Raw genomic sequence first — 11,057 nt, 5'->3', positions numbered from 1 at the left:
CCGTGCACAAGTTCGGGATACTAGGGTACCCCTACTCTAGTACACCGACACCAGGGCGCGCCCCAAGCCCAAGGCGTGCCCTGGTGACTCATGGGCCATTGCTCCATCTTCTCATCCCCCCCCCAAAGCTTCCAGGGAGTATTATGTCCAAGAAAAATCACCAAAAAGTTTCGTGGCATTTTGACTTTGTTTGGTACCGATATTCTGTGAAACCAAAAAACAAGCAGAAATCAACAACTCACACTAGGTACTAAGTTAATAGCTTAGTCCCCAAAAAAATGATATATTGTTGCTTGAAATCGTATATAAAACATCCAAGATTAATAATATAATAGCATGGAACAATAAAAAAATTATAGATACATTGGAGACATATCAACAACCCACATATTACCACCTTTATATCGCAAAACTATTGCAAGAAATCAAACTTATCATATTCAGTGATCTACATGAAAGTTTTTATTATATCCCTCTTGAATATATATCATATTAGGAACAAATTCATAACTTGTGCTAATTGCCATTACTAATATAAACTCTCAAAATGGTATAAGTGAAGCATGAGAGTGCAACTATTTCTTTAAAATGTAACCACCATCGTGCTCTAAAAGATATAGGTGAAGTACTAGAGCAACTGCCTAGCACAAAAAATATAAGTGAAGCACATATAGTGTACTAAGAAATCACGAATAATGTGTGTCCCTCTCAAAAAGGTGTGTTCAGTAAAGATGATTGTGCAAACTAAAAATCAAACAAAGCAAAGACTCATATAATACATGACGCTCCAAGCAAAACTCATATCATGTGATGAATAATAATATAGCTCCAAGTAATTTGTCGATAGTTGTTAGAATAAAGAGGGGATGCCTTCTAGGGCATCCCCGAGCTTAGAGTCTTGGATATCCTAAGAACTACTTGAATTCCCACTTATAAACTCCCGAAACTTTCCGGTTATGCAATCAGGTGTTGGGGATACAGGGGAAGCATAATATCTCACCCAAATCTAGCAAATCCTACATCCAGTTGTATCCATCCTTCAACACATAACCAAGAAACCTTCGGAAATCGTTTACCTCAACCTTCGAAAAGTATCCGTTACACGAGTTATGGCAATACTCCCGAACTCCCGCCCCAGTACTGGGTGGCGTCGAGGTTATCTCACCAACAACTGCATAAAAGAGATTTTCGATGTCGGCGTACTAAACTCAGGTATTCCAGAACTGCAACGATAAAATTGTGACGACAACACCTTGGAGCTCAACTCTCCGGGACACTGCCACAACCCCTAAATGACAGGAGGCACCAAGAACAATGTTCTCGTCACAAAACCATCAGAACGATTCTAAGATACCCGCGTGATCCTAAAAAAATTAGTGAAATTTGAGAAGAGAAGAGTCAAAACTCTACGTCAGGATGCCTTACCAGAGCGATGAGGAGACTGGGAAGTAAAAAGAATTCCTAAACTCTCCGATATATAATTCCTAAATGACTCAAAAACATTTTTCTAGACTCAACAACGGCTGCTAAAAACGATCAAGCAGTGGGGGCTCCTAAGGTCGGGGAAGGCTCTGATACCAACTTGTAACGCCCTTGATGCGGCTATATCTCCCACGTGTCGAAGCACGACTTAGAGGCATAACCGCATTGAAAGCAATGTCGCAAGTGAGGTAATCTTCACACAACCCATGTAATACATAAGGGAAAGAGATACATAGTTGGCTTACAATCGCCACTTCACACAATTACATTAATAAAGCATTACAACATCCAAATACAATCAAGGTCCGACTACGGAACCAAAATAAAAGAAGAACCCCAAATGCGACACGGTCCCCGATCGACCCCAACTGGGCTCCACTACTGATCAACTAGAACGAAACAACACAAAGGACAAGATCTTCATCGAGCTCCTCCTGAGCTTGGTTGCGTCACCTGCATGGACTCAACGGCACCTGCAAGCTGGTTTTGGAAGTATCTGTGAGCCACGGGGACTCAGCAATCTCGCACCCTCGCGATCAAGACTATTTAAGCATATGGGTAAAGTAAAAGGTATGAGGTGGAGCTGCAGCAAGCGACTAGCATATATGGTGGCTAACATACGCAAATGAGAGCGAGAAGAGAAGGCAAAGCACGTTCGAGAAAGTATGATCAAGAAGTGATCCTAAAACAATCTACGTCAAGCATAACTCCAACACTGTGTTCACTTTCCGGACTCCGCCGGAAAGAGACCATCACGGTTACACACGCGGTTGATGCATTTTAAATTAAGGTCAACTTTAGGTTTTCTACAATCGGACATTAACAAATTCCCATCTGCCCATAACCACGGGCACGACTTTTGAAAGTTCAAAACCCTGCAGGGGTGTCCCAACTTAGCCCATCACAAGCTCTCACGGTCAATGAAGGATATTCCTTCTAGCGGGAAGACCCAATCAGACTCGGAATCCCGGTTACAAGACATTTCGACAAGGTAAAACTAAACCAGCAACACCGCCCGAATGTGCCGATAAATCCCGATAGGAGCTGCACATATCTCTTTCTCAGGGCACACCGGATTGTCCAAACTTCCGGTAGGCCAGCCCAGAGTTGCCCCTGGTGGCCACCGGCAGCTGACAAGTTGGACCAACACTCAGAGGAGCACTGGCCCAGGGGTTTAAAATAATGATGACCCTTGGGCGCGCGACCCCCAAGGGAAAAGAAAAGGCTAGGTGGCGAATGGTAAAACCAATGTTGGGCATTGCTGGAAGAGTTTTATTCAGGGCGAACTGTCAAGGGGTTCCCATTATTACCCAACCGCGTAAGGAACGCAAAATCCGGGAACATAACACCGATATGACGAAAACTAGGGCGGCAAGAGTGGAACAAAACACCAGGCATAAGGCCGAGCCTTCCACCCTTTACCAAGTATATATATGCATTAATTAAATAAGATATATTGTGATATCCCAACAAGTAAACATGTTCCAACGAGGAACAACATCTCCATGTTCCAACAAGGAACAAACTTCAATCTTCACCTGCAACTAACAACGCTATAAGAGGGGCTGAGCAAAGCGGTAACATAGCCAAACAACGGTTTGCTAGGACAAGGTGGGTTAGAGGCTTGGTTCAACAATATGGGAGGCATGATAAGCAAGTGGTAGGTATCGCAGCATAGGCATAGCAAAAGAGCGAGCAACTAGCAAGCAAAGATAGAAGTGATTTCGAGGGTATGGTCATCTTGCCTGAAATCCCGCAAGGAAGAAGAACGAGTCCATGAAGAAGTCAAACGGACGTAGACGAACGGGTCCTCACAAACGCGGCGTTACCGAATCCAACCCGAAGAAGCAAACACCGAAAAGAAGCACACAACATAGTAAACAATCAACACATGAACATGGAATGATATGCGGGATGCGGTATGCGATGCATATGCATGATTTGACAAGGAATGAATGAACCTGGCCTCAACTTGGAAATCCAAGTGTGCCACTGGAAAGGTGAGATGATTTCTTGAAAACGATATAAAGATCACCGGAATCGGAGTCACGGTTTGGAAATGGCAAGCATTCAAATATGACATCGGTCTGCGATTTACAGCAAGTAGCCATCTAAATGCAACAAGTTAAATATGCTACAGCACTCAAACATGGCAATAGAATACATGGCAGGGATCCACTCATAATGCTTGACAAAATATGAACACTGAGCTACGGCTAATTCATCCATTAGCAAGTTCAAACAAGCATGGAAAAAGTGCAATTGGTAAACAGGTCTCAGACTTAGTGAAATTAACACAAGCTTGGAATTTCAGATCAGGTAGCACACTTTGGAGCAAGAAAAAATATATTCTACAGGAACTTAACATGGCAAAGCAAGGCATGGCATGGAGCTACTCAAAGAGCTTAACAAAAGTCCCTTTGTGACCTTGAGCCAAAAGGGATCAGAAAATACATTTGCAAGCATGTGAACATGGCAAAAACATAATCAGATCACAGACTTAGAGAAAAACTGGAGCATGCAAATCAGATATCGAGTAGGCATGTTAACGAGCTCGATGCACTCACTACAGAGCAAGTCATGACAATCTAAGCATACACTCACTAAGAATACACATTATACAAGCTAGGCATGGCAAGAACAATAGCATATCATGCACGGATCAACTACAACATCCTCGGCAAAATCGCTAACAAGTAGACAATCTGCCCAGATTCACGAAATAGCAAAAGTAGAGCTCGATTGACTCAAGCTAGGGTGCTCCATAATTACAAACAAAGACATGGATGGATAGAGCACTACAAGATTAACAAAACATCCTTACTGATAATCCTCAAAAGAGGCACGGATCACTAGGAAACAACATGAATATATGGCATATTGAGATAAACAGATCAAGGACTTAGTGGAATTGCCAAGTCCCTGAAATCAGCATTAACGAATGCACCACTTTGCAAGCTTGTGCTAGTCACCACACACATCACAAAAATACATGGATAGCACCTCTGGAAAGATGGCAAAGCATATAACAAAACTCATGTAGAGCTCAGGGGCATATCATGCACACATTAATCATGGCAAAAATGACAAATAGCTATTTGGTGCAGCAGATCTGACAATTAACTCAAATAGCTCTCTTCCAACAGCATTTGGGGCATCAAGATGAACTCAAATGAAAATGATGCAATGAGATGAAATGATGTGCTCTCTGAGACGAACATTTTGATATGCTACACGCATGAATCGGAGCTACGGATGCAAAGTTACGACATGATGAATAGAGGCATATGAATCTAGAAACTTCGGGGACTTAGTGGAATTTCACCTCCGCAAAAAGTCAACGGGACGGAGGGATCCGGGACGACGAGATCCGGATCGGGCGAGGGTGCGTTTGGTTCGGGGGAGTGGTGGATCTCATCCCACTCCCCGGATCCGGCCGGACTTCGAACTCCGGCGAGGCGGATCTTCTCCGGCGAGGCGAGGGCGAGAAAGGACGGCGGCGGGTCGGCGCTTGCGTCGGCGATGACCGGAGGCGGCGACGGGTGCCGGTCGCTGGAAGAAGGCAGGCGAGGCGGAGTAGCGAGGGCGGCGGCCGGTTGGCGATGGCGCGCGGCGACGGCGACCTGGGGCGAGCGGGGCGGCGTGGAGGAGCCCGCCGGCGGGGCGAGGTCGCCGGAGCAGCGGCTCCACGGCGGAGCGACAAAGAGGCGGCCGGGCGGCACGCCCCGCGGGCGGCGACGGGATGGGCCCGCGCGGGTCCGCGATGGGCTCGGCGGGCCGCGCGATGGAGAGGCGGGGCGCCGGGATGACGTGGCGGCGCACGATTGGATGAGGCGGCGGCGGAGCTGACGTGGCAAGCACTGATTGGCCGGGGTGAGGTGGAGGCTGGACGCGTCCGGCGGGCGCGGACATGTCCGGCGACGGAGTGGGAAGAAGCTAGGGTTTGGACTGCGCGAAAAATCGGGGAGAGCCACATATTTATAGGTAGAAGGAGCTAGGAGAGTCCAAATGAGGTGCGGTTTTCGGCCACGCGATCGTGATCGAATGACCGAGAAGATGGAGGAGGTTTAGGTGGGTTTTGGGAAGGGTGTTGGGCTGCAACACACACGAGGCCTTCTCGGTCCCTCGGTTAACCGTTGGAGCATCAAACGAAGTCCAAATGGTACGAAACTTGACAGGTGGTCTACCGATAGTAAACCAAGGCCGCTTGGCAAGTCTCTGGTCCAATCCGGAAATGTTTAATCCCCACACACGAAAGAAGGTAGAAAGGACCACCGGAGGAGAACGGAGCGCCGGATTGCAAAAAGGACAACGGAGAAAATGCTCGGATGCATGAGACGAACACGTATGCAAATAAAATGCACATGATGACATGATATGCAATGCGTGACACGCAAGCAACGACAAGACAAAAACGGCGAATAACTGGACGACACCTGGCACATCGGTCTCGGGGCGTTACATATATCCCCCGGAACAATCTGTAGATTCATCAAAACAGGCAAACAATGCAACAAAAATAGAATCTTGAAAACCAGAACAGTCTGTAATGATTCGAACAATGACTATACTTCTGTAACTCCAAATTCTGAGAAATTAGAACAATGTGGGAAATTTATATATAAATCATGTTAAAAAATACAGAATTTTATCATGTACCGGTGAATTTAGAAAATTCTCTTACTGGGCAGAAAAGTTTCTATTTTTCTCACAGAATCAAAGCAACTATCATCCAAATCATCCAAAGGCTTTACTTGGCAGAAACACTAATTTAAATACAAAAACACAACCATAATAGTAGCATAATTGTGTGCACACACAAAAATAGCAAAGTAAAACTATTGGGTTGTCTCCCAACAATCTCTTTCTTTATAGCCATTAAGATATGCTTGGGATATTAATGATGCTCACATAAAAGACAAGAATTGAAGCACAAAAAAAGCATCATGAAACATGTGACCAACACATTTAAGTCTAACATACTTCCTATGCATAGGCATTTTATAGGAAAACAAATTATCAAGACAAGCAATATCTAGCATATGCAAGGAAGAAGAATAGAACATTAAAAATCTCAACATAACGAGAGGTAATTTAGTAACATGAAAATTTCTGCAACCCTATTTTCCTCTCTCATAATAATACATGTAGGATCATAATCAAATTCAAAAATATAGCTATCATAGAAAATATTCTCTTCATGATCCATATGCATAAATGTTCTATAATCTTTCAAGATAGTGGGATTAACGTCAACTAGAGTCATGACCTCTCCAAACCTACTTTTAGCAAAAAAAATCATAAGATTGAACACTCTCCGAATATGTGGGATTATTTTTACCTAAAGTTGACACTCTTCCAAAACCACTTCAAAATCATAAGAGAAAGCAGCAAGTTTTCTTATTTGGGGGTTTTATTCTTGAGATCAAAAGGCGAAGAGAAAGCAAATTTTGAGACCGTACGTAGGGACCATGCGATAACTATCTGCGTTTTGTTTTGTGAGAATCACTAAACCCCTAGAATGCTCCCGTCATTATGTCAAGAGAAAGTATATAATGAGCAAATGATCCGTAGGATTTCCAGTAAGTTTTGGAGAACTTCAGCCATTAGAAATAATTGGTACAAAGGCTATTTGACCTCATAAAGAATTTTTCTTGTTCCTGCATCTTGTAAGACTTGCCATCCAAAGAGGCCCTTAACCAGGTGTCGCTGTGTGACATTTTATCATGTTAGGCTAATAAAGGTGGCAGCCAAGCTGAAATTTTGTCATGCCAGTTTGTAAACTCTTTGATCATAGAATGGGGCTCACTCTTTCCTTGGAATGCATTTCTATTTTTCTAGTTCTATAAGAATCCCAACACAGATCACGCCTTGTTTGTTTTTCTTTTGAGATGCAGATCAATATGATGCATAGTTTAATGGCTTTTGTCATTTGTATGTTTGAACTTAAAAAGGTCTCAAATGCTATGGGCTTGCGCATGCAATTCATCGCATAAACATAAAATAGACAGATGTATATAATGTGATCTTTGGTCATAGTATGGGGGTGGCAGAAACTTCTGTTATCTAAGCTCTGTCCCAATACCCATTGATCTCAATAAAAAAGATTGTACCTTATACAGGAGATTATGATGTGCAACACGCATAAACTTTAAGTTATAGGCATTCACAGCACACGAACAGAGTGAGGTAAAAGCAATGTGGCAGTTTCAATAGCTTTCTGCAACAACATTCCTCTGTTGATGTCGATGTCCCAAAAACTTTCTCAGTTCCAGCCAAGCTGGAGCAAAGTACGGCACAAGGGGAGCGAGCTTAGCTAAGGTAGAACATTAACAGTAAGATAATGCAGCAAAATAGCACATTTCAAGTTTGAAGTTTGAACATCACTGATAGAGCATTTTTCTTTCTTTCTGGAGAGCATCACTGGTTTAGTTTTCTCTTTTTGGAGAGCATCACTGGTACTTGTAGAGCTAGTATAACTGGTATATGAGTTAAATGATTGGCTTCTCCATGAGGGACCGGCATGTAGTTGTGCACGGGATCCTCGTGAACCGGAGGTGGCACTGAAAATAAGAGCATGCCATCAGATAAATAACAAATCATGTGTCAAATTATCAGATGGTTGCACAAACACAGAGAGTGAATAGAACGGCATTAATCACTTGAGCCAGAAGAGAAGACAAGCAAGCTAATCGCATCAAGACGTTGTCCGTTGTGCAAGGGTCATTGTATGTAAGTATACTAATAGATGGAAACAGCAGACATCACCAACCACCAATGAACCCCACACAGTGATTCTAAATTTCTAACCGCTGCTACAAGATCCCTAAATCGCTAGCTAGTTGCAAGAACTTAATCTAGGAGTGGTGCTATAATCAACAAGGGTACTAGAAGTCACCCACCTGCCTGTCTCATGTTATGCAACTATATATAGGCAGCATGCATTAACAGAACTCTGATTTAGTTTCATATTCATGTAAAGGGGATATAATCCATCAGCCACTAGTGCGTGCAATGGTCTACGCTATGTTATCAGGTGTGCCATCCAATTTACAGAAATTTAAAAACAATAAAGTAAAATCCAATTTACGACATCTCAACCTGTTATGATCATTTAAAATATGAATGGCACGTGTTGAACTTTGCTTACATGCATGCCCTACTATCCTGTACACCCCAGCTCACCACCTGACCTACCACTTAAATAATTCCATTAAGTACCACATACCACAATATACAAGTACACAAACTTGTAATGCATTCTCAGTTGACAAGGCAATCCGAAAACCATTTTATCACTGACATAAATTTGAAGCAATAGTGGCCATTGTTCAACCAGAAGAGAGATGCTTGTCCAACCAGCAATCCATTTAGCATGCCAGTTAAAGTAACCATGTTAAAAGTTGTGCATAAATATACCTTCAGTTGGTTCAATAAGGTCTGACTGACGAGGGCAATTTGGAGGTTTAGGTACCCTGAACGAAAACTGAGATAACTGTAAGCGGGCAGCATAGTCTGGGTTGTCTTCAAGATACCTATCAAAGTATAACATATGACGAATAAGATAAACATCTAGGCAGATTGAACCACATGGAGAAGTTCACAACTTCACATAGTATACACATGTATTCTGTGTTTCCAACGTTCAATTGTAAGAACAGGCAAGATTTCTGAAAATAAGCCCCAACAAAGCTAAGCCTAAACGCTGGTTGTGTGCTTCATATGATCATTGAGCCATTGAGGTAGTGAAAGTACAATGATAACACTTTGTAACAACTTCACAATAATAGTGGATACCATTCAGATGCGGTTATCAACATGCTAGATGAAGGGAAAACTGCATCTGGGCACTAATATGCTTAAGAAAGTAACGATATTGAAGAGAAGTTGACCAGAAGAAAGTTAGCTTACCTTTCGACATCTTTCATGGATCTTACTTTTCTGCCTGCGGGAGAGATATAGTACCTGAAAGGATGTATATAAGTGTTACGAAACAGTCATACAATACGTACACGGAATGGCAAGCACATCCTTTTATATAGGTGTGTAAGGTGTTTAGCAGACAACAGGAATGAATGTTTAACCATTGATCAAATATGAACAGCATTAAGTTCCTAAACCATAAATGAGCATTTTGAGCTCTCAAGAGTTACGACCCAGGCACGTTAGAAAACAACTGCAACCTCATTTGCTCAGAAATAAATACAAAAAGCTGGGAAACAAATTAACTACGATGTTGTGCAAAACAAGTAATACTCACACATCAGCGAATCTCGTGCTCTGTTCATTCCTTAGAGTAATATTCCTTTCCCACCCAAGAGGGGTCTGAGGGATGCATGGGATATCAATTGCCCATGCCATGCCATTATCCTCAGATATATCAGTTGGATCATGGCATGTAACTTGTGGCTTCCACCCATGGACATATTTGCAAGAAAAAGGAACTTGTATAATATTCTCTCGGGTTTGCTCATATTTCAGTTTGGATGGTACAACTCTCCATTTCTGGCAAGTACTACATTGCACAGAATATGTACTGATAATGAATTTTCTTTTTTTAGACAGCACAGGTAAGTTGTTTTCTCCCTGGACATTCTTGTAAGGAACAACTTGATATGATGCACTTCCAGAGGAGTTTTCAGTGTCACTGTCACCCATTGGTCCACAACCTTGTCAGCTAACATATCTTGGCTCTTGATATGAGATAATGAACTCTCATCAGGGTTGGGCACAGGATTAGCCGGCCTGGACCCCATAGTTTTTAGTTCCCTGTTGGAGGTAATTGCAAAAGTTTCAGACTGGGAAAGGCAAAATGCTTGATAGAGAAACAAAAGAAACGTGAACGTAAGATTAAAACAGAAGGGATACACCACCATGAACATGAAAAGAGGGTGAGGACAAAGGCTAGTTATAGTAAATCTTTGATTTCTCAGGCTAGATATCAAGATATCGCTGGCATTAGAGCAGTATGGTTCTCCCATAAATCAGGTTCATTATGGTAATGCCATAAATCTCCAACATTTTGAACAGCTTAATTAGGTAACTAGGGCTTACGTAATGTTTTGAGATCCCTAGGCTAGATTCAAAGATTCCGTTAGGAACAGAAAGGCGGAACTTAACGCCTTATCACTAGTTGGGGCATCAACACTCCAGTTCACAAAATTAAGGACATAACTCGCAAATATATATTTAACAGCTTGAGCTAACGCAACGCTCCAGAACCTAGGCTACACACTGACCGAGATGCCATCAGCATTAGAAACATGACCTAATGTAGCAATAGTAAATCGGATGTACCGATTGCAATTGCAGATATCCCTACTCCTCAAACAGCCCTAGCATGGTAATCAAACTAAATCACAGTTATTTTATATAAAAAAACAGAATCATGATTCTTCTCACCATCTCCGTTAGGCCACGAAACATATTACCACGTACTTCTCCAAAATAAAAACTAAGTTGGGACGGGATAAATAGAATCTACTATTGCACATGTAAAATTGCTGAATCTACTACGTGCAAAATCTCTGAAAACGAACGCCTCAGCGATATGTTCTCCGAAAGCCCTAGCATGG

At 42.5% G+C, this 11,057-nt stretch overlaps 1 pseudogene; it reads right to left on the bottom strand.

The window, feature by feature from the left end:
• Positions 1 to 7,556: 7,556 nt before the first annotated feature.
• On the bottom strand, positions 7,557 to 10,238 carry LOC123151864 (methyl-CpG-binding domain-containing protein 2-like; annotated as a pseudogene).
• Positions 10,239 to 11,057: the final 819 nt, after the last annotated feature.

The sequence above is a fragment of the Triticum aestivum genome, chromosome 7A, assembly GCF_018294505.1.
Source record: "Triticum aestivum cultivar Chinese Spring chromosome 7A, IWGSC CS RefSeq v2.1, whole genome shotgun sequence".
In the NCBI taxonomy this organism is placed as follows: Eukaryota; Viridiplantae; Streptophyta; class Magnoliopsida; order Poales; family Poaceae; genus Triticum; species Triticum aestivum.
This window is presented reverse-complemented; position numbering and strand designations above follow the sequence as displayed.